The 25,607-nt window shown below is 43.0% G+C and overlaps 1 long non-coding RNA gene across 2 annotated transcripts in view; it reads right to left on the minus strand.

Moving 5' to 3' along the window:
* LOC136624805 (uncharacterized) overlaps window positions 1-19,644 on the minus strand; it is a 33,418-nt gene extending 13,774 nt beyond the window's left edge. The window contains exons 1-4 of one of the 2 annotated variants that reach the window (XR_010792435.1): window positions 19,231-19,644; window positions 17,256-17,315; window positions 16,287-16,505; window positions 13,451-13,525 (exon numbers count right to left, since the gene is read on the minus strand). This is a non-coding gene — a long non-coding RNA (uncharacterized lncRNA). The remainder of the gene's footprint in view (window positions 1-13,450; window positions 13,526-16,286; window positions 16,506-17,255; window positions 17,316-19,230) is intronic. The other variant, XR_010792434.1, reaches the window with a different exon arrangement.
* Window positions 19,645-25,607: the final 5,963 nt, after the last annotated feature.

A 25,607-nucleotide genomic window follows, 5' to 3' on the forward strand; every position in this document is an offset into this window, starting at 1 on the left:
CATGCTAAAAAGGATGAAATAAACATGAAAATACATTAATATCATATCAGAAATAATAAATGTAAAGTATATTGGATTGAATTAGTAATAAGATTTATATAATGAATATATTTCAGAGCTAAAAGAGGAAGATAATGGGATATGTCATAAATATTTAAAATCCAAAACTACCACTCATAAAATGAAGAATTATATGTAATAAAAGTTTACATATCCGGTTGCACATAAAAGGAACTATTAGACCAGCTTCTCAGACTTGCTTTCCCTCTGCTGTTTCTGGTAGACGCAGGCAACATCCTACTTTCTCCATAACATGAACTGCTGCACACTTCTCGACAGCACATAGAGGGTTACCTTCTCCAGTGCTCCTAGCTTAGCTGTAGTGCATGGGCAATTGCCTCCCTCATTGCCTCAGTGTTGATGTGGGTTTGTTTTAGACACCCAGCACAGGTCCTTTCTCCCACTACTTTGTCTGCGCTTACTCTGAATTCATATCTGTTTTTGTTTGTGTGCTGCTTCTTGGTCTTTGTTTGTATCCTGTCTCTGTCTTCGTTGTCTGTTCCTCTGTCTCTTGCCCTTGTGTGTGTGCTTGTTTTGTGCCTTCTTGTCCCTACACCATTCCAGTTTTTGTGGTTTGTATTGCCCTGTCCTATGTCCTATCAGGGATTGTCAGGTCCAGGAGAAACACCATGGGCCGTCCTTGTTAGGGTACCTACCCCACTTTTAGGCAGGGGTACCCCATCTTCCCGACTAGCAAAGGGTGAGATTTCTTGCCAAGCCTAACTGGTAAGTTGCCATGGTGGGTCCAAACTCACAGCCCGTAACAGTACACTGAGGCCAAGGACACCCACTGATCCTTCTCACAGGGAACTCTCAGAGTTGTTGCATGGAATTGCACAATAGCATGATCGCCAGGAGCAAATTCTGGCATACCTGCATAACGTGAGTGCGCGTTGAAGCTACATGTCATCTACCTCAGCAGTACTGCAGCCTTTCGCAACAGTTGCAACTGCGGCACCATACCCTCAGCAGACACTGCATCTGGCTGCCCCACCATGCTATGCGGATGACCCCAAACAATGCCACGGGTTCCTTAACCAGTGTTCCCTTCACTTCAAGTTGCTGTCCCATTTGTATCCCATGGATCATACTAAAGTGGCATTCATGATGTCTCATCTCTCTGGACAGGCACTAGCCTGCATTAACCTTCTCTGGGAGAGAGATGATCCAGTGGTTAATAACCTTAGTACATTTGTAGAGACCTTTCAAAGAGTTTTTGACGAGTCAGACCGTACTACTTCCGCTGCCCCCTCCTGTCAGAACAGTCTCACTGTGGGCCAATATGCCATTCAGTTTAGAGCCCTGGCTTTGCAGTTGGGTTGGGCCCTGGTAGCAACATTCTGGCAGGGCTTGGCAGGTCACATAAAAGACTAGTTGGCTGGTCACGAGTTTCTGACTTCTCTGGACGCCCTCATCTCCCTGGCCATGAGAATCGATCTTCGGTTTCAGAAAGTGACTAAGGAGGTTGCCCAGGAGAGGAGGTCAGTCCATTTGTCACCCAAGTTCCAGAGACTTCTCTCTGCCCTGCCTACTACCGTCTTATCTAGTGATCTAAGCCCATGTAGGTTGATTGGTTCATACTAACTGAGAAGGAGCGTATGCTCAGATGCTCAAAAAAGTCTGTGCATGTACTGAGGAGCCAGGAAAACTCTTCAGCCTAGGGTAGGAGAGGCTACCCTAAATGAGGACCTCTCCAAATTGAATCTATCTGTGACTCTGTCCCTCTCTGGTGCCCAGATTATGTTGGCTGCCTTTCTGGATTCTGGTTAGGCCATACATTTTGTACAGCAGGCCATGGTTGACCACTACTAAATTCCTTCCTGATGCCTTCAATTTGTCATGGAGCTGGGAATAGATGTTCTCCACCCAGAGAAAATTGCCCTGCTGGTTCTTCCAAGGGCAACCAGTTCACTGTTACTTGGTCTGCCTTGGCTTCGTCTATGTAATCCTAGCATAGATTGGAGGTCAGGAGATGTGTTACATTGAGGAACATGTTGCTATGCCAAGTGCCTACCCCAGTTAAGCTTGCTCCCCGTCCCACAGCACCCCAGAACCATCAGAACTTGCTGGAGGCTTACTACAGCTTTGCGGAGTGTTTGCCACCACATTGTCCCTATGACTGCTCAATTGAGCTGGTGCCAGGTTCCTCACCTCCTCTGGGCAGGGTATACCCTCTGTCACTTCCCCAGACTCAAACTATGGCTGAATACGTCAAGGACAACTTAGCCAAGGGATTCATTCGCAAATTGTCATCTACTGCTGGGGCCAGATTCTTCTTTGTTAAGAAGTCCTTGCATTGACTATAAGGGTCTGAACAGGATTACTATTAAGAACAAATACCTGTTATTCTTAATCCCAGAGCTGTTCGACTGTCTGCGCGGTGCACAGATCTTTACTAAACTTGATCTGTGAGCAACTTACAACCTAATCTGCATCTGCAGGGGTGATGAGTGGAAGATCGCTTTTAATACAAAAGATGGACAATATGAATATTTAGTAATGCCTTTTGGTCTAGTTTAATCCCAGCTGTCTTTCAAGAGTTCGTGAATGACATCTTCAGGGATCTTCTCTACAAATGTGTTGTCATTAGAGATGAGCGAACGTACTCGTCCGAGCTTGATGCTCGGGCGAATATTAGGGTGTTCGGGATGTTCGTTATTCGTAACGAACACCACACGATGTTCGGGTTACTTTAACTTTCTTCCCTGAGAAATCTTTTCTATATGCGCTCAATGGGGCCGGTGGCAGCAGCGCCAACCCCATTGAGAACATATAGAAGACAAATCCTTCTTCTCTGCCACAGCTGTAACAGCTGTGACAGAGAAGAACGATGTTTGCCCATTGAATTCAATGGAACCGGCAATACAGCCGACTCCACTGAATGCAATGGGCTGCCGGCGATCGCGGGATGAATTGTCGGAAAGGGGTTAAATATATAAGCCCTTCCCTGCAATTCATCCAGAAATGTGTAAAAATAAAAAATATATATATACTCACCTGGTGCCGGCAGACGGAGTTCAGCGCGGCAGGCTGCAGTTCTCCTGAACGGCTCTGAACAGCTGTGAGTAGTATTCAGCAGCCGGGGATTTAAAATCCCCGCCTGCTGAATAAGATGCCTCTGATTGGTCACAGCCTGACCAATCAGAGGCCAGCCCTCACTCACACCCATTCATGAATTCATGAATGGGTGAGTGAGGGCTGCCTCTGACTGGCTCAGGGGCAGCTCTCCTGCCCCTGAGCCAATCAGAGGCAGCCCTCACTCACCCATTCATGAATTCATGAATGGGTGTGAGTGAGGGCTGGCCTCTGATTGGTCAGGCTGTGACCAATCAGAGGCATCTTATTCAGCAGGCGGGGATTTTAAATCCCCGGCTGCTGAATACTACTCACAGCTGTTCAGAGCAGTTCAGGAGAACTGCAGCCTGCCGCGCTGAACTCCGTCTGCCGGCACCAGGTGAGTATATATATATATTTTATTTTTACACATTTCTGGATGAATTGCAGGGAAGGGCTTATATATTTAACCCCTTTCCGACAATTCATCCCGCGATCGCCGGCAGCCCATTGTATTCAGTGGAGTCGGCTGTATTGACGGCTCCATTGAATTCAATGGGCTAACATCGTTCTTCTCTGCCACAGCTGTTACAGCTGTGGCAGAGGAGAACGATCGTTATGCTGACAGTGCGGGGGGGGGGGGTCTCACTCTTGCCGCTATTGTGGCTTAATAGTGGGACCTGTGAACTTGAGATGCAGCCCAACATGTAGCCCCTCGCCTGCCCTATCCGTTGCTGTGTCGTTCCCATCATTTTCTTGAATTGCCAAGATTTTCACACATGAAAAACTTAGCGAGCATCGGCGAAATACAAAAATGTTCCGGTCGCCCATTGACTTCAATGGGGTTCGTTATTCGAAACGAACACCCGAACATCGCGGGAAGTTCGTTTCGAATAACGCGAACCCGAACATTTTGGTGTTCGCTCATCTTTAGTTGTCATGTATCTTGATGACATCCTGATCTTCTTGCCTGATACTTGTCTGTACTGTACTCCAGCGGTTAAGGTAGAACCGTCTTAATGCCAAGTTCGAAAAATGTATTTTTGAGAGTGATTATCTTCCTTTTCTAGGATACATAGTGTCCAAGTTAGGTTTGCAGATGGATCCTGACAAGGTATCTGCCGTGCTGAACTGGCCTCGTCCTTCAGGACTCCATGCAATTCAGCAGTCTTTGGGCTTTGCAAACTACTACCGGCAGTTCATGCTGCACTTTTTTACCTTAACATCGCCCATCTGTGCTCTCACTCGCAAAGGAGCAGATGTCAAGTGGTGGTCTCCGGAGGCTGAGAACGCTTTCCAAGCCCTGAAACTAGCCTTTTCATCAGCATCCGTTTTGCATCGACCAGAGGTTTCCAAACAATTTTTTGCAATGGTGGATGCTTTGTCCTCTAGTGTGGGTGCAGTCCTGTTGCAGAAAGGTGTCTCGGGAAAAATGGTAACATGTGGATTCTTTTCCAAATCTTTTTCTACTGCAGAACGGAATTACTCCATAGGAGACCGTGAACTATTGGCCATCAAGATGGCTCTGGATTTTTGGCGGTTTCTGATGGCGGAGGCCTCTCAGCCTATAGTGGTGTATACAGACCATAACTTAACTTATCTGCAGATCGCACAGCAACTCGGCCCCGGTGGGCCTTATTTTTTGCCTGATTTGATTTTGTTCTACATTTCCGGCCCTTCAAATAAGAATATTAAAGCTGACGCGCTGTCTAAAGCATTTGAATCCAATGATCTTGAGGTGAGCCCACAATTTATCATAGACCCTTCCAGGATGGTAGCCATGGCTCCTGTCTGTGTTAAGGACATTCCCACTGGAAAGACTTTTATTCCCGAATCCAAGAGAAAGCAAGTCTTGTCCTTGGGACATAGTTCCAAAGTAGCTGGGAATTTCAGTCAACGTAAGACTGTCGAATTAATTTGTTGTCTCTACTGGTGGCCGCCCATGATGAAGGACATCTGCAACTTTGTCTCTGTATGTACCTCTTGCATCCAGAACAAGTCTGCAAAACAGAAACCCGCTGGGCTTCTTCTTCCTTTACCCATTCCCAAGACTCCATGGCAGTACATAGGCATAGACTTCGTCACAGATTTCCCCCTTCCGGTGGTTGTACGGTCATTTGGGTGGTCATCTACTGATTCTCCAAAATGGCTCACTTCGTTCTATTTCCCGGGTTACCATCCACCAGCCAGCTATCTGAGAGGTTCACTAATCATATCTTCCAGCTACAAGGATTTTCCTAGCACATAGTGTCTGATAGGAGGGTCCAATTCACTTCTAAGTTCTGGAGGTCCCTTTTCAAACTCATGGGCATATCTTTGGACTTCTCTTCTACTTACCACCCACAATCTAATGGGCAGGTGGATCGTACCAATCAGATCTTGACAAATTATCTATGCCACTTTATTAACGCCCATCAGGACAATTGATCCAGTCTGCTGCACTGAGCTGAATTTTCATATAATCAGTATGCCAGTAAGTCCACAAAGAGGTCTCCTTTTTCAATTGTATATGGTCAGCAACCCAGGATTCTCCTGCCTATTTCCATCACTTCTAAGGTCCCAGCAGCAGTTTAGTCAGTGGAAAATGTTTCAAGAATGTGGCAGGAGACCAAGACGACACTTGAGAGAGCAACCGCTCAAATGAGGAGATTTGCCGATTGCAAGTTTGTTCCAGGGAGCAAAGTGTGGTTCACTTCAAAACATATCGGGTTAAAAGTGCCTTCCTACAAGCTTGCTCCATGATTTTTGGGACCATTCGAGGTATCCAAAAAGTGAATCCTGCATGCTACAAGCTACGCCTTCCTGCCTCTCTGCGTATACTTAATTCTTTTCACGTTTCACTTCTAAACGACTTGTGCTTAATAAATTTTCCAGAGATTTCAGACCTACCACGACTTAGATCAAAACATCTATGAAGTCAAAAATATCTTGATTATAATGAAGGTAAAAATCAAAACATTCTCCTTAGTGGAATGGAAGGGCTACGGCCCAAAGGAGAGGTTGTCGCATATTAATGCCCTTCTTCTGGTTCAAAAGTTTTAACAAAAGACCAGCAGGAGGAGGAGGGGGCGTAAGGGGGAGGTACTATTAAACCAGCTTCTCAAACTTGCCTTCCCTCTGCTGTTTCTGGCAGACACAGGCGTCGTCCTGCTTTCTCCATAACATGAACTGCTGCACATTTCTCGCCAGCACATGCAGGGCTACCTTCTCCAACGCTTCCAGCTCAGCTGTAGGGCATGGGTAATTACCTCCCCATTTAGCTGAGCTGGGAATCCTCCTTATTGCCTCAGTGTTAGTGTGTATTTTTCTCAGACACCCGGCATAGGTCCTATCTCCCACTGTATTTATTTGTTTGCTGCCTCGCATTCTTTGTTTGCATCCTGTCTCTGTCCTCGTTGTCTGTCCCTCTGAGTCTTGTCCTTGTCTGTGTGTGCTTGTTTTTGCCTTCCTGTCTCTGAAACATTCCCGACTCTGTGGTTTGTATCGCCCTGTCCTGTGTCCTATCAAGGATAGTCAGGCCCGAGAGGATAACTGTGGGACCATCTTGTTAGGGCCCATACCCCGCATTTAGGCAGGGGAACCCCCACCTTCCTGACTAGCAAAGTGTGAGATTTCCCCTCTGACCACCGAGGGTCAGCTTTCTAGCCTAACTGGTAGGTTGGCACGGTGGATCCACACTCACAGTCCGTAACAGAAACTTACTAATATATAATCTATACAACATAAAGAAAATAATGTACATTTGCCAAAGTCAATTCTATAGTTTTTTACCTAATTGAGGCCATATGGGACTAACCTGTTTAATTTAAAGATCCAGAACATTTCCATGGTTTTTAAATGAGAGAAATGTCCTGATCTGACAGCTTCTAAAGGAGTAACCATAAGTTTGAATGCATCCTTAGTGTGTTCAGACATTCTGCAAATTGTCATGATATGTTTTAGATATGTGCTCAAAATATTGGAGTGTTACTTATTGATCCTTGTTATTAAGGCATTAATAGTACCTGAGGCCACAAGGACACTAAATCAAATAAACCACATATGATGTGCTGCAATTTAAAAATGATTTTACCTAAAGGGGGCCTAATTCACATTTTTAATAATTTCTTACTTGCATGTTGGATATATAAGCAGCATTTGCATTTTCTTAGGCCACACCTGAAAGAACCACTAAGCAATGTCATTAGTACATTGTTTCTAGTTGAGTTCATTGACAGTGTGATATGTGAGCAAGGAGGTGCTACAATATTTTTCTTTCTTCGGAAAACCACCTTAGGTTTTTCCAGGATATCTATATTTAAAAAGGAATCCCCATTAGGGGTATCCCAATGTCTCATTAAAACTTTCCTTAACTTCTTAACGCCACAGGATGTAAGCTTACGTTATGTGGATGGAGCAGGTTCAGAAGTGAGCCTGCGCTATCCACCAGTGGGAGTCGGCTGTTACTGCCAACCTCCTGCTGCAGCAGTGTGGGTATATGATTACAGTGACCCGCTGTTGATCCCCTACATAGTAACATAGTGTGTTAGGCTGAACGGAGACAATGTTCATCTAGTTCAGCCTGTTTCCATTCCCGCCTTGTTGATACAGAAGAGGGAAAAAAAAACAATGAGGCAGAAGCCAATTATCCCATTGGGGAAAAAAATTCCTTCCCGACTCCATAATGGCAATCAGAATAATCCCTGGCTCAACATTTTGAAAGTTCCTACCTGACTCAAGACCCGGATGAACAATCCTGATGGTTATTTAATGTCCATATCCTGTAATCATATTGCTCCAGAAAGGCATCTAGTCCCCTCCTAAACTCCTCTATCGATTTTGCCACCACCGTGTCCTCCGGCACAGAGTTCCACAGTCTCTCTTGTATTGTCCCCTAATGTATTTATACATAGTAATTTGGTCGCCCTGTAATTGTCTTTTTTCCAGGGTGAATAATCCTAATTTTGATAGCTCCTCTGCGTATTCCAGTCTTACCATTCAGTTTATTAATTTTGTTGCTCTTCTTTGAACGGCCTCAAGCACTGCAACATCTTTCCTGAGCACCGGTGTCCAGAACTATACACAGTATTCCATGTGAGGCCTGAAAAGTGCTCTCGCTGCCTTTCTGGTGTGGCTTGTGGTACAGGTAGTATTTCTGAGATAACTACCTTGGAGGTCCTCACCCTAAGCTTGGATCCTAGGTCCCTGAAATCGTTTTTGAGTGTGCTATATTGACCACTAATTTTGTGATTAGTGCTAATGTGCACCATGACTGCTGGATCATCACCAGCCCCCTCGCAATAATCTGTCAACCTGATCCACGATGTGTCGAGCCTGCATGACACGAAGACAACACACCGTTTGACAATCCCGGCCTCTGTGGCAGATTACCCTGTCTGTCCCTTTGTAATTGAGTCCCCAACCACTAAGACCTGTCTAGGCTGCTCTGCACTCCCCGTCCCCTTCTTCACTACAGCAGTCATCTTCCTGGCGTTCAGAGGGCATGTCATGCTGTAGCAAACTCCTCTTCTGTAGCAAACTCCTCTTCATGGTGCCAATGTGTCTTAGTTTTGCCAGATGCTCATTTAGATCCAGGATTTGGGCTTCCAAATGTGCGACGTGAATGCATCTTTCACAACAGTATGCACACTCGATCGGCTGATCAAGAACTGCATACATTGCACAAGTAGCACACTGGATGGTATTGTCAAGTATACAGCATGTTCTAGTGGGGATCTACAAAATTACTTACAGAAGTTCCCAAATTAACTAGATCACACTCCTCATGTGCCTCCACCCGCTCGCACTCTGTCATGTGCCTCAGGCCACCTGCAACCACTCACGTGCCTCCTCTATGTAGATTGTGGCATATAAAGGGTTCACAAAGAAAGGACACTCCCTCTGTGAAGTCATCGGACTCCCGGAATTTAATCACAGAGGGCCGACGTGTTGCCATGGCAACAGGACGCCAGGTACAGGCATCCTGGCTTGTCATTGGCTGATATATTACAAGCGATAAGGCATTGCAGAACAGAAGTCCTGCAATGCCTTATCATAGTGATCATAGCTGCTATGGTTCAGGTCCCCTTCAGGGACATAAACAGTGTACGAAAACAAAAAAGGCTTATTTGCTAATTTCCCCCTATTTTTTTTAATTAAAAATGTAAGAAAGCCCCAAAATATTTGGTATTATCAGGTCCGTAATGACCTGTACTATTATTTGAATACACTAATAAATCTGCACAGCCAAAATCGTAAAACAAATGGCGGCAAAAATAATTTTAAAAACCATATGTACCCCATAAGGGTACAAATAAAACTACAGCTTGTATCACAAAAAAGAAGCCCGCAGAGAGATCCGACCATTGAAAAATAAAAAAAAGTTATGAGACTTTGAATGCAGTGATGTAAAAATATTTATAATTTCCAAAAAAGGGGTTTTATTATGCAAAACTAGAACAAATATTATAGTATTTTTGGTATTGTTGTAATCATAATGATGATATAAAATAGTAAAAATAAAAAACAATGGAAAAATTGGTGCGTTTTCTCTGCCTGCTTCCAAAAAACTAATAATAAAAAGTCTTATAATACATTATATGTACCCAAAAATGGCATGAATAAAAACTCTAGTTCGCCATGCAAAAAACAATCCCTTATACGGCCTTAACGCCAAAATAGGCCATGACCTTAAGGGGTCAAAGATGATGTTGTGAATTATAGCGCGTAATGAAGAGGGTTTTTACATTAAATGTCTCTTAATTTGAGACTGTTTCTTAGTAGGGCGGTCTTCTTTAAGGACTCTTGTATTAAAGGGGTTGTCCCGAGAAATCAAGTGGGGTTCAGCACTTCTGTATGGCCATATTAATGCACTTCGTAATATACATCGTGCATTAAATATGAGCCATACAGAAGTTATTCACTCACTTGTCTCCGTCCTCGTGCTGTCTCTGCGTCCCCGTCGCCATGGTGCCGTCTAATTTCTTCCTCAGCAGTCTGTTTTAGACGCGCTTGCGCAGTCTGTACTCTCCCCGCTGTGAACGAGCCGCTCCAGCGTGCCCGCGCGATACAGCTCGTCTGTGTGGTCAAGAGAAGGGAGAAACAGCTGTTTGCTGTATTCTCCGGCAGACTCCACCTCTTGCTGTGATGCGTTCTGCCGACCAGCCAATGGGGTGGCTGGATCGGCGTTTCATTCATTACAAGTGCACGCCTCCACCGATGACGTCAGTCACCTGCTCATGTGACTGGCGTCTTGGGAGCGCGCATGAAAGCCTCCTGGAAGCGCGGTGCACCGTGGAACGCACCCTGGGACATCACAGGCGCCATCTTAGATGAAGAACTTTATAAGTTATTATTTCTTCTAAACAGTAAGTAGGAAGCGGTTTATAACTGCTTTAAAGGGCTGCTTTATGCCGGGGGGTGACAGGGGGAATGGGCTAATTGAAAATTTTGAGGTTTTGGCTCGGGACAACCCCTTTAACAGGCTCTATGAGCTCAGGTGGATAGCCTTTTTCTGCACCATATAAAGGAGATTTTAGAAATCTCCCCCACAATGCTTGTATTACGAATGCTGCAAAATTTCCGCTGCAATTCCTGCAGTTTAAATTCTGCCGCATTTCCGGTTCACGTAAAGGAAACCTAAAGTTACCTTTTGGCAGCTTCAGACGGACATGTTTGCAAGTGTTTTTTATGCACATTACGCAAAGAGTAGGACTAATTGATTTTAGAGGTTCGTTCTCACTCCCTTTTCTGTGTGCGCATTTCTCATGTGTGCAAAAAAAAATAGAACATGCTCTATTTTCCAGAATTTTCGTGCACCAAAGGGTCCTATAGGAGTTTATAGGTGGTGCGCAAATGTACAACAAATATGCAACGAGATGCATGGAAAACAGCGAAAACCCACCGGGAAAATAACATACTGGGACTTTATTAGGCTTTATAGCCATTTAAATCAGGTTGGTGCTGTATCTCCCAGCCATGTGATCATGTCATGCCTGCACAAATACGTACAGAAAAGTATGGAGGTATGTGCTCAAGCAAGCCTTGTTCACTGCTCAAATACATTGCGCTGAGGTGACCATATTTGCACATACACTCAACTGAAGCTGCCCTTAGGGAACGTATTTTCACATCAACGAAGTTAGCAGATGGCAAGAAGCAGGCGTGCGAAATGCCAGTTTACATGCTCATGTGTTACACCATTCCTGTGGAACAAAATGGCAATTAAATGGCTAGTTTGGGCCAACTGACTTGTTTTCCCTGCGTTCTACGCAGGATAACTACCTCCCTTTTTTTGAGCTGCCATAAAAGTCTACGGCAGCTTTCTACGTAACACAGACAAAGATAGAGCAGTTTCTATCGGACAAAGATTTTGCGCTGTAAATACACGTTTGTCTGAACAAATTTACTGAAATCAAAGGCATTGCTTTGTCGCATTATAGGGGAGATTTTTACATATGGAAATGCCTCCTCAAATACTTTTATCTGAAACTACCCTTACGATGAGAAACTATTGTTCAGATAGTCGCTCAGAAAAGTAATTGAAGCGTATGAATGACTGTCCATTTGCTTTTACAAAGAGTGATGATTGTTCATTAGTTGTCTGCCAAGATATCATTCATAGAGGGAATCTCCATGCAAATTCATTCGCAAGTTATTCTAATGCAAAAGGCTGTGTTTTATTGTGTTTTGCGTAGTGAGATTCGTATATGATATTGCCATTGTTTGTCATCTAAAAGACCTAACAAGTAAACTTCAGGAGTTTCGGGAATTGGTAGACCCAGTTTTTAGCTAAGCAATTCTGTTACTTCAGACCAAGATGAAAGAAATCAACTCCTGGCGTTAAACACCTATGGCATTGAGATGTGAGTCGTCTCCCCATACAATATAGTCTAGTAGAGGTAATGTAGCATTGGTATAGGATGTAAAGTTGAATAAGTGTATTTTTTGCTGCTGGGGATACCAATAAATGAAATTCTGTAGCATTGGACCAGTCTCCATTTGCAAGAGATTGTATAAAGGCTCTATATTTATCTTCTACCTTCAGGTGTAAAGCTGAGAATTTAAATCTACAGTATAGAAGGCTTACACAAATGGGAATGTTTTTTGTCCCCTTTTGTGGCCGTGGTTTTCATGGCCATAAAATGGGACAAAATGAAACCATTGATTTTGAAGGTTTTGTTTTTACTATTGGGATTAACTTGCGATAAAAGATAAGGCAGGACCTATCTGCCCACTTTTTTTTTTCAAACTCTCAATGGGTTTGAACTGTAAAAAGAAAAAAAATGTTTACCTGGTTCATGCGCTAATGCACTCCATAGACCCCCAATATCCAAATTAAAGGGTAAGAGGAAATGGATGGATAAGGTTTTGGGTATTGGAAACATGTAGCATAATGCACTTGTAGAAATTTATGAAAGTTTGATCGGGGTATATTATACATCTGTTGCATTTGTTTGAAAGATATAAAGGTCCCTTGTCTAAATAAAATTGACAGTGACATTACCCTATATTCAACCCAATGCTCAGATTCAGGAAAATTAAAAAGGTGGGGAAGTTCTTTATTGTTCCACAAGGGAGTTTCACTTGGAAGGTCTTCTTATTCTGTCACTTGATTAGCTAATTCCCATATTCGAACATCTAGTTAATGCATGGGTAAGAGATGTTTAACATATTATCTTTGATTTTCCAAAATTGACCATGGAAGATTGGAGGAGTAATAATATACCAAGTGTTGCTCCAAATTAGGTAAAAGTTCATTCGATACCCAATAGCATTTGTCCTGCTGGATTCTAGGGTTTAGACAGTACAAGAACAGTGTAGTCTGCAGCATTATTCTTCACTTAAGGTGTCTTGAATTACAAATTCAGACTAACGGATCAGTAAGTCAATACGATCTGTAAAGATTAGTTTTGGACTCTGTTTGGAAATTGATCCATTATATCAGTCATAGCTCCATGAAGAATGGAAGTCATGATGGTAAAGTGACCATGGTTTGCTGAATTATTTCTTGTTTGCGATTTTAATCTTGAGTAGTAGCATGTATTAAGGTTTAATTATCACTTTTTTATTACCCACATAATACCCACAGCATTAATGCCATTCAAGGTCTTGAAACTCTTCGAGTGCGAATATTTGTTAATATAAATATTTACTACTTAGTTGCTGAAATGAAATGTTCACTGATTTCTATACTGTTTATGTGGTGTGTTAGTTTACTAGTATGCCCTTACTTGGAATTATGATATATATCATTCATGTTTTTGCTTTTATATTACATTGATTGAATTATAACAAGAGTAGGCTATTTTTTTCCCTATCTACATAGATCATTTTAAGGGCTGTGATGCATAATTACTTTGTTTGTAAAGGTGGTGGTGATGACCATGGTGACGATAATGGGAGTCACGATATTGAAGTCTTGCTTTGCATGCTGAAAATAGAAAGTGAGATAAAACTGAGTGGAAAAGTCACACATTGAAACACACTGGTTACTGACAGCATAAGGAATACTTTATGCTAATAATCTTAATTATTTTCTGACATTGTCAAATCTTTGCCACGTAGTGAGCACTCAGGCATTTGCTCTTTATCCTCTATTGTACATTTACTATATGTACATCACATTTTCACTATATACCGTATCTAACTGTATATTAGCATCTGCAAATGACAAAATGTTAAAGTGGTTGTCCAGATAGGTCATCAATAGTTGATCTGTAGGGGTTCCCTGTTTAGGATTTCTGCCAATAAGCTAGTATCAGACTTGTCATCATTGCAGGAAGAGCATCCATGTTTAATTGCACCAGCACATTTGACTCATTGCAAAAAGTGCTGACTGAATTGGTTTATTGTTGCAATGGCGGACAGAGCTGGAAGCTATTGTAGATGCAGCTCCCATTGAATAAAATAGGAGCTGCGTCTACAGCACCAACCATGGCCACTGCACTAATGACAAAGCTTTCTGCTTTTGGTTCTATCTGCACTAACAGTGAGCTCAGTTAACAGCTGATTGGTGGGGACCCTGAGCGGCAGATCGCCACTGATCATTTATTGATGAGCTATCCTGTAAAGCCATGGACAATCTCTTTAAGGCCTCTTGCACATGACCTGGTCGGATTCCGCATGTGGGAGCCTGCAGCAGAATCCGGCCTTGACCACAGCCGGCGACCCTGTGTACCTGTCATGTTCTTCTTTTTTCTGTACTGCGGATGATCCACATGGCTTAAAATGTTTACTTTTCCTGCGCCATTGCTAGACAATGACACGAAACCCGCAACCTTTCTGCAATGTCAATAGAAAAAGACATTCATTCTGCACAAAAATGGAGCATGTAATTTTCCCTCCGTGAGCGCTTTCCATAGCATGTTACGAATGGCATTTGCTGTGGATCTGCAATACAAATCTGTTCATGTGCTGGCAGCCTAAGGCTTCTGAAAAAGTAACTTACAGTTTTGGCATGGATATACACCAGGGGTGCACAACATGCGGTGGGGGGCCACATGCAGTCAACAATGCCATTCTGTGCGGCTCCAATCATCTGGACACAGAAATATCTATGCATGGTCACATTTAGTTTCCATGTAAGGATAAAGAAAAGTGGCACATGGCAGGAATAGAGAAATTTTAAGGGTGCAGTGTGTAGTCATGTCTGGGTCCCCCATACATTAGGATAATAAAGTCTCTTGACCCATTTTGCACTCCAGAAATGAGTACATGAATTAGAGGCATTATATATGCTGGCAGCCCTCTCCATTGTAGTTCATAGGACTCATGAAATGTCAGATCGTTTCCTCGACAGCCTTCATCTACAATGGAGAGAGCCATATGCATTGTCTCTTCCTCTCTGTAGTGTAGGTTGTGGGGGAAGAGACTCCCATTCTCCCAATAGTGGACATCCTAGAAGTGGAATTACTTCAATTTGTTATGTCATATACTTAATATATACCATAAATGTCTCACATGGAAAGACCCTTGTGGCCCTTGGAAGTGGTTCAGTATGGCAATGTGGTCCTTAGACCAGAAAAAGTTGTGCACCCCTGTCTACACAGAAAGGGACTTTGGGGTAAGGGTCTTCCTATGAATTCTTAGAAGGATTTTGGCATTGGATTTTTTAGCCACATGGTCCCTCTCTGATTCCAGACATGATAACATCTTAGGAAATGTATTCTCAAATTTCAGAGAGGGTAAGGAGTAGGATTCTTTTTCCGGTGATGTTGTATTTGCTACTGTTCTGATTATATAAAGCAGCAGAAATTAGGGTAGATTCCAAGACTGGATGTTCAGAGCAACATTTATAAGGTGTTTAAATATACACCTGACTGCAATTAAAATGATTTTAAAAAATCACATGGAATATAAGTTTTATTGATATGAATATAAGTTTTATTGATATGATTAAAGAGGGATGAATGGTAAGATTATGAATGCAGTGCTGAAACTAGTGCAGATGTAATATGTCTGACATGCCTGCTCTGTATAATTACTGCACGTGTACATATTTAGAATCATCACTTATAATGACTGACATTTCAGTTCCTAACAAAGCAAAACTGTAATTTCTATAGGTATTTGTCTATTGGGTAGGTTATATAAAGCAACAGAGACACAGAATCATGGTGAAAAATATAAACTTTCTCTATATTTAAACTTGAACGCTCTTCCTGCAATGAAGTCTGAATTCAGATGAAGCAATCAAAATAAATCAGATTTCTCTGTTTCAGTTTTTGCCTGGTACAAGGAACCCCATGTAAAATGCATTATTAAAAGGGTTGTCTCATCTCAACAACCAATTTTTCAGTTGAAGGCAGCCCAGTGATAAGCCAGGGAAGAGTCTTCAGAAACCCTGGCAATCAGCTGTTATTGCTGAGAAAAGCTACAGCTGCCATACATTTCCTCTTTGGAAGTATAAAATAAACTCCCGACCATGTAATACATGGATGGTTAGGTCCACTATAGTGAATCCTCATCTCTATTGAGCAGAGGACTCTCCTTGATAATATTTGTTTGTCTTAATAGGGCATATGAAAAGGATCTATGGTGCACAGTTTGTTACACCTATTGGTAAAGGGGTTGTCTAGCCGTGACTTCTGTATGACCATTACGAAGCACTTCATAATATACTGTGTGCTTTGTAAATGAGCCATACAGAAGACATGTACTTATCTGAATTGGTGCCCCCTTTCCATGCTTACCAGTCCGTTGTCCTTGGATACAACAAATCTAGCCAGGTGTCCTCTTCATTTGACGCGCAGGCTCAGTAGCTCTTGTCAGGTTCTCGGAAACGCACGTCCCCTCTGTTGTGCATGCACAGTCTAGTCACTTCCTCGTTGTGGCTTCACACTTGTCTGCCTGCTCCCGCTGGCAGCCCTGAAGCCGATCCACAGCAATGTACACTGGCCGACTGTCCTCAGCTAAAAGGTAAGTGGGGTTAGGGTGGGTGGCATGGGGTGTCACTGTTACTACTTGGGCAACTATTAAGGATCACTAATACTGCTGGGGCAACTATTGGGGGTTGCTATTACTGCTGGAGCAACTATAGGGTGTCATTATTACTGCTGAGGCAACTATATGTGGTCACTATTACTGATGGAGAAACTATTAGTGGTAACTATTACCTCTAGGGCAAGTATTGGGGGTCATTATTACTGCTGGGGCAAATATTGGGGGTCACTATTACTGCTGGAGAAACTATAGGGGGTTACTATTACTGCTGGGGCAACTATTGGCGTACACTGTTACTGCTGGGTCAACTGTTGGGCGACACTATTACTGCTGGGGCAGCTGTAGGGGGTCACTATTACTGCTTGGGGCAAATATTGTGGGTCACTATTATTGCTGGGGCAACTATTGGGGGTAACTATTACTGCAGGAGCAACTATTGGGGGTCACTATTACTGGTGGGTAAACTATTGGGGGTAACTATTACTGCTAAGGCAACTATTTGGGGTCACCATTACTGCTGGGGCAACTATTGGTTTAACTATTACTGCTGACTATTGGGGGACACTATTACTACATCTACAAGATTATGTGGTTTCTCTTGCAGGGAACAATCACATTATAAAGTAAGGCATACCTAGATTAGAGTCACAAAATGCCTGGAATTCTAATATGGATACTGATGATTTCTTGTAAAAAAGGGGAAAAGAAAGAGTAGATGCCTCAAGAGTTCAGGAGTCAGGAAGGATATTGTTTCTCCTTAGGGGGAGCACGTAGAAGGTCTGAGGAGACTTAAAAGATCATTCATGCTCATCTGGGAAATATGCAAATGAGAAGATGGAACAATGCCTCTACAGTGCCACCTATTGGAAGGCAGTATTTCTGGAAGTCAATGTCAGACTTTTTTCAAGCTTTGTTACAATGACTGTGAATTGTGATCCAAAGCCAGAATTTTCTCCAGAAGGAAAAGCTAACCATACACAGACAGCTGTTCCTGGTGTGATTGCCCCTCATCCTTGTGTAGTAGGTACCTGGCTTGACTATTGAGAGGCCTATAGCTGTGGGTCAGGAAAGTATCGTTTCTCCTTAGGGAGAACAATTAGAAGGTGTGAGGAGACTTTAAAGCTCATCCATGCTTCTCTGGGAAGTATGCAAATGAAAAGATGGCACAATACCTCAACAGTGCCACCTAGTGGAACGCACCATTCCTGAAAGGCAATGTCAGACTTTTCAACTTTTGTAAGAATGACTGGGAATTATGACTCACAGGCAAAATTTTCCACGAAGGAAAAAATACCCATGCACAGAGAGATTGCTCCTCATAACTGTGTAGTGAGTTTTGGAAACTATGCTATCATGAATGAGATGGTATATTACAGATTTAAATATTGGTTTTGTCAATAGTGAACATTTAGTCAACTTAAGGATAAGGTATATTATTTCATAGTATTAAAAAATTGCAAGATGATCTAGTAAGTACTGGAGATGATTTTAAGTAAAGACTGTATTTAGAGAGTCACACAATATATCCCATATTTTGTGACATTTTTCAGGACATTTTCTTTTTATAAAATCATTATTTTTTCATACGAGATAATAGAATTAACACATTTTTGCCATTGACCATTAGTTGAGGGTCGTCTGTCCATCCATCTCATTGTTATTGTCTTGTGGGCTATAAAGAGTAAAATTTGTGTATAGTAATGCCATTGTTCATCATCCAAAAGACCTAAAAAACAAACTTGGTGGTGTTTTAGGGAAAGTAGATCTGTTACTTCATTCCAAAAAAAATTTGAATCTCATTACAATTCAACATAAGGTAAAATAAATCAGCCTTGGGTCATCTTGATAATTTATGTAATTTAATAGGGGTTTGGTAACATTGATGTAGTATGTAAAGTTGGATACGTTTATTGTTAGTGCAGTGCAAAATTAGCATCAAAATTCACAGCATTTAGTGTGGATTCTAGTGCAGATTTTGGTGCAAAATTCACCCCCTCGGGGGAAATCTGGTGCTATATTTGATATGATGCAGATTCAAAATCTGCTCTACAGGTCAATTTCCATTGCGTCTGGGTGGGATTTTTAAAATCTCATCCACTTTGCTACTACTGTAAATACAGCAGATTTGTGGAGGGTCCTGCCCATCCAGGACATAAATTCGACAGCCTATGAGTATGTGACATTGTTCACCTTTGGGAGAAGTGGTTTATTGTTCAGAGAGTATAATGCTTTTCATGGGAAGTTAATTTTTATACTCTGATATGTGATGTGTGAATCTGGCATTCAGAAAGGAAGATACGTTTTTAGAAATGATCTGCTCATAACTGACAACCCTGTGACTCACCATTCCTTATTTCCTGGAAGTATAGGACATGAGTATCCAGTTACATCCCTGCATTATTTCAGTTCCATTTCTAAAGAAAGAGCTGCGTCCCCAAAACACATTTGTTACAGATAACGAGTGTGGACACACTGGACCAATGAAACGGTTTGGCTTTTGGGCTACTCCTGATGTGGCTAGCAGCTGACCGCTAGTGGTGAGATGGGGAATCTAGCCCTTTGTTAGTAAGGAAGATTGAGGAACTCTTGCCTAAGCGGGGTAGGTGTCCTGATAAGAACAGCTCCACTGTCTTTCTCTTGGGCCTGACTATCCCTAACAGGACACAGGAAAGAAGAATTGGGTACAGGACTCACCAATGCCACAGGACAGGGCTGTACAAACCATGGACCTGAGAACGTTACCAGGTTCGGATTAGGCAGCGGACAGACATGCACAAAGCCACAAGCAAGGACAGGGACAGGATCAGACGGTAAACAAAGTTGCACACAGGAATGGATACAAGATGCCTAAGCTGGGTGACTGGAGAAGGATCACAACAAGCTAAGAGACAAACATCAGGACGTAGCAAACTTACAAGACAAAGGGCAAACTGAGAAGACATGAGTGGGGAGGCTATGCAGGATGACAGAGCCAAACACACAAACAGGATAAGGTGCAGAGACAGGGAGACAACCAATAAACAGAATACAGATACAGGTACAGGATCTAATAGACAAGAAAGACAAGAATAGGTAACCTAGGAAAGCTGGGTGTCAGAGACAAACACAACAGCAATTCTCAGGGAAGGAGGAAGTGCCTCAGCCCAGCTTAAATGTGAAAGTAGAGCAAATCCACCCCACAGCTGGGCTGAGAGCCAGAGAATTGGTTAACTCTTCCAGTACTGAAAGAAAACAGACATATAGAGTCCGTACACACAGTAAGAGCAAAGCGATGCTCGCGTCTGCCTGGAGTCACAAGAGGGCAGCAAACATGGGTAGCAGACCTAACAATATTATTTGTGCTGTCTATCAATTAATTAATATAGAAGAAATTGGGTTTATCCCTTTCCTTTTATGCACTTTACATTGCAAGGGTTGCACACATGGTCCATGATTTTAATAATTAAACAACCCTATAACCAAGGCCTCAGTCTTAGATGGATTCATTTTAAAATTAGAAAGTCCTTCATAGATGGAGAATATGTGTTATATATTTTGCAGAAGCCCTGTGTGAGGTTAGTGAAGATGAGCATAATCTTATCAGCTTATGCTAGAATGGTTTATATGGAATTCTTTATCTGGAAAACCTTGTGTTTTAGAGTCTTTTTTGATAGTTCCAAGTAGTAGTTCTGGGGTGATCACAAATAGAATGGGGAAGAGTAGGCAGCCCTGTCTTTAACGATGCAGATTGCTAAATGGCAGGAACAAGGAATTATTTATTAGACGCCTTGCAGTGTAGGGAGTGTAGATTGTAAAGACAGCCACTGTTAATGAGATTGGGGAAATTATATCTTCATAAGACTTCTCTTATGAAGATTCAGCCCACCCTGCCAAAGGCTGTCTTTGGATCTGCCCCCAAGAAAAGTAAGCTCTTTTTTGCAGTTTAGAAATCTGAATATGTAAGATACATGAAGAGTTGTTACATAGTAACATAGTATGTTAGCCTGAAAGAAAACAATGTCTCCAGTTCAGCCTGTTTCCAGCCCAACCCTTGTTGATCCAGAGGAAGGCAAAAAAAACAAAACAATGAGACAGAAGCCAATTTAGCCCATTGTGGGAAAAAAAAAAATCATTCCTGCCTCCATAATCCCCAGATCAATGTTTGAAAGTTCATCCCTGACTCCAAACCTAGTCGTGTAGGAGTCATCCATATATACTGGTCCCAAGCCCAGATAAATGCGGAGGGTTAGGGAAAGACCTAGCGACCTACCTTCGAAACCCTATGGAAGAGCTCTAAAATGATTCAGATATGGTATCCGATGGCAGGCCACCCAGACCAAAGGATACTGTAAATGCTACTGGGGAAGAGCAAGGTCTGAGTAGAAGTATTCAGGGTTTTCCTCATGATGTAACTGGGGGGAAAGTCCTTGGGAAGCCCAGCTGCTGATGCACCTCATGATGACAGGAAAGGACTGCGCTATACCAAAGCTGACGTACTAGCAACATGGAATGTTCATGGCATGAGTCTAGGGAAATTGGACATTGTGAAATGTGAAATGACAAGACTTACCATTCATATTCATGGAATTAGCGAATTGCACTGAATAGGTAATGGATATTTTCAGTCCAATGACTTCACATTGCACTATGCCAGACACTAGGAAATAAAGAGGAATGGAGTAGCCTTAATTACAAACAAGCAGAACTCAAAGGCAGTAGAAAGTTTAAGAACAATCAGCAACCGTATCATTGCTCTCCGGATACGTGGTAAGCCAGTGAACATCTCAATTTTAAAGGTCTATGCCCCAACAACTGATGCTGATGAGAAAACCATTGAAGATTTTTATCCCAATGTCCAGAAAACTCTAAACAAAGTGCCAAAGAAGGACATCATTTACAGTATGGGCCACTTCAATTCCAAAGTCTGCAGGCTGCCAGAAGCAACCATCATAAGAACATTTGGGCTTGGTGAAAGAAATGAAGCTGGTGATCGCCTGGTACAGTTCTGCCAAGAAAATTGGCTCAGGATAACAAACACATGGTTTATGCAACCCAAACGCTGACTGCACACGTGCACATCTCCCAATGGCTTCCATAGAAATCTGATTGATTACATCCTGTGTAATCATTGTTGGCGAAGTTCAGTCATTGCAATAAAAAACCCTTCCTGGCACCGACTGCAGCACTGATCATGAACTCCTTGCATTTAGGATAAGATCAGGAAATTCTGTAGCAGTAAGAAAAGTGCTCCATTGAGAAAATTTGACACCTCTAAAATCCCCCAATCATACACTATTGAAGTAGCAACAGATTCGAACTGCTTGACACATCAGAAAAGCATCCAGAGGAACTATGATATGATATACAGTCCACAGTTATGAAAACAGCCAGTAAGCATCTCACCTATAAGAAGCAGCAAAAATGACATTATTGGATGTCCAAGCAAACTCTCAGAATAGCTAATAAAAGAAGAGCAGCAAAGGTGGCCGGCAACCAGGACGAAGTTTGGCAACTAATTGCCAATTTTCAGTGAGCGGCAAGGAAAGATAAGGAAATGGACTGGAATGAGCATTGGAAACAACTCAAAGCAGAAGCCATTAAAAGGCCTTATCCAAGGCCTATTCTCACAGGTCAAGATGGCCCAAAAACCTTTGGCACGCAACAGCACACAACTCACAACCTCTCCCCCTCACAAGGATGGCAATACTCTTGATCTGGCCTTTCTCCATCTCTGCTTTGCTTCCAACTTCAGTAGCTGCCCTCTTCTGCTCTCGGACCATAACTTCCTCTCTTTCTCTATCAAGCTTCCTAGTATCTCCCCAGACCATCCTACCTACCGTACATACAGGAACCTTCAAGCTGTTCACACCCAAAACTTTTCTGAGACCCTACAGTCTTCCCTGTCTCCTATCTCTCTCCTCTCCTTCCCCAATCTGGCACATTACAACACCACTCTCATACATGTCCTGGATAAAGCGGCACCTCCCATGACCCAAGCCATCTGATGCAGACCTCGGCAATCATGGCTAATACCTCCAACATGCTTTATCCGGCAGTGCTCTAGCTGTGCTGAACGGCTGTGGAGAAAGTTTCAAAAGTCCGCAGACTTTCTTCATTTCAAATTAATGCTCAGAACCTACAACTTCACCCTCCACCATGCCAAACAAGTCTACTTCACCTCTCTCATCTCCTCAGTATCTCACAACCACTTTTACACTTTTTACTCCTTTCTCAGCCCTAAATTGCCGCCCTTAGTGACGAATTTCACTGCTGAAGAGCTGGCTGCTTACTTCAAAAAGAAAATTGACAACATCTGACAGGAAATAACCTCCCAATCCCGGACTAGCCCTGACCATAGTCTCCTCAGTACTGCATCTAGCTCCTGGTCACTCTCTGTTTTCAGACCAATGACAGAGGAATAAATCTCCAGATTGCTTTCCTCTGCTCACACCACCACCTGCACTAGCGACTCTCTTCCCTCACACCTCCTCCCGTCCCTCTCTCCGGTGGTCATCTCCCACCTCACGACTATATTCAATCTTTCTCTGACCTCTGGCATTTTCCCCTCCTCATTCAAGCATGTTATTATATCCCCACTGCTAAAGAAACCGGCTCTTGACTCGACCGATGACGCCAACTACTGACCCCTCTCCAACCTCCCCTTCATCTCCAAACTATAAGAATGCCTGGTTGACTCCCGCCTTGTAAGCTATCTCTCAGAAAACTTTCTTTTTGACCCCCTACAGTCCAGCTTGTGCTCTCTACACTTGACAGAGACCGCACTGATTAAAGTGTCAAACGACCTCCTGACAGCCAAATCGAGGGGCGACTACTCCCTACTGATCCTCCTCGATCTGTCTGCAGCATTTGACACTGTTGACCATAAACTCCTCCTCAGTATGCTTTGCTCCATTGGACTAAAGGACACTGCTCTTTCCTTGTTTTCCTCCTACCTATCCGACCATTCCTTTAGTGTCTCCTTTACTGGCCTTTCAAGCACACAAACACAGGATAAACTTGGGGCCAAAAAGAAGTCTGATTGGACACCCCCTCCTGGCCGGAATCACACTTTGGACAAATACATAGACTCCTTTAGGCATGCGGTGCAATCCACTATACTGGACAAGCATGGAAGTGAAACATTTAATATCAATATGCAGGAAAGAAGGGCTATTCATGCACCTAAGAGCAACAAGGAAACCACCATTAAGCCTGCAGATAAGGGTGGTGCTATAGTCCTCATGAACACATCGGACTACAAAAAGGAAGCAAACAGACAGCTGACGGACACCAGATACTACACCAAACTGAATCAAGACCCGACTCAGAAATATGTGAGGGTCATCAGAAGCCTGTCTGTGGGCTCCATGAAACTTCTGGACCTGATACCGGAGAACCCCAAGGTGGGAACATTCTACATGCTTCCAAAACTACACAAAGCTGGCAACCCAGGAAGGCCGATTATCTCAGGTGTGGGAGCCCTCACTGAAGGAATCTCAGGATGGGTGGAAGGCATCCTCAAACCACTGGTGAGAAACACAACCAGCTACCTGCAAGACACCACGGACCTACTGAACAAACTGTCAACCGTAGGTCCCCTCCCCAATGGCACCATCCTGGCCACTATGGATGTAGAATCCTTGTATTCCAACATCCCACACGAGGATGGACTGACTGCCTGCCAGGCGCACCTTGAGGCCAATGGGGTCGCCTCTGATGCAGTGCTACAACTCACAAGATTCATTCTCACACACAATTATTTCTCCTTTGGCAAAGAGAAATTCCTGCAACTCACAGGGACTGCCATGGGCAGTAAAATGGCACCGCAATATGCCAACCTTTTTATGGCAAAAGTGGAGAGTGACTTTTTGGCCTCTTGCCCCAGCAAACCATTGGCCTACTTCCGCTACATTGATGACATCATGATCATCTGGACCAACACCGAACAAGAATTAATAAAATTCCATGAAAGATTCAATGCATTCCACCCCACCATAAAACTGACATTAAGCTACTCAGATACAGAAATCAACTTTTTGGACTCCACCATAAAAATGTCAAACAACTCAATACAGACATCCCTATACCGAAAACCGATTGATCGGCCCACATACCTCAGATGGGACAGTTTCCATCCTAAACACATCAAAAAGTTCATTGTCTACAGCTAGGCCATCAGATACAACCGGATCTGCTCCAACCCAACGGACAGAGAGGAACATTTGTACCATCTTAAAAGAACATTTATAAATCAGGGCTACCATCCCACCTCAATTGATGACCAAATCACCAGAGCCACCAGGATACCCAGAAATCAACTACTCCAATACAAGGAGAAGGAAAGAAACAATCGTGTGCCTCTAGTAGTGACCTACAATCCGCAACTAGAGGTACTAAGGAAAACCGCAAGAAAACTCCACCATACCCTTCACAAGGATGACCGTCTGAAAACCATATTCCCGGACCCTCCGCTTCTATGTTACAGGCAACCTCCTAACTTGAGGAGCTTTATAATCAGGAGTTAATTACCCTCTCACACACAAAAAGGAACTTATCCTTGTAATGTAAGGAGCTGTAAGACCTGCTCACATATACTGACTGGGGACAGGATACGGATCCCCAACACACAGCAGGACTATAAGATCCCAGGGACATTTACATGTTCCTCGTCCAATGTTGTGTACCTGATCATGTGCAGTAAATGTCCTGTTGGGGGTCTTTATGTTGGAGAAACAGGACAGAAACTGAAAGCCAGGATGAGATCTCATCGCCACACGATTGAACACAGAAAAAGGGAATTACCTGTGACCGAGCACTTCTCTAACCATGGACATGACATAGGAGATATGAGAGTTTTGATATTGAAGGGTGGTTTCAAGTCACAAAACCACAGAAGAATTTGGGAATATAAATTGATAACAACCTTTGACACGCTGAATACTGGGTTAAATTATTCCCCAGGATTTATGCGTGAATGGGAAGTGTGAGACTTGATTGCACAGATAAGACCCCCATCAACAGTAATTCAGGGACCATAAACTTTCACTCCCTTATCAGTGTTTAGCTAAAAATGTTTGTGTATATCTTGTAGC

Source organism: Eleutherodactylus coqui, chromosome 4 (assembly GCF_035609145.1).
Source record: "Eleutherodactylus coqui strain aEleCoq1 chromosome 4, aEleCoq1.hap1, whole genome shotgun sequence".
Lineage (NCBI taxonomy): Eukaryota > Metazoa > Chordata > Amphibia > Anura > Eleutherodactylidae > Eleutherodactylus > Eleutherodactylus coqui.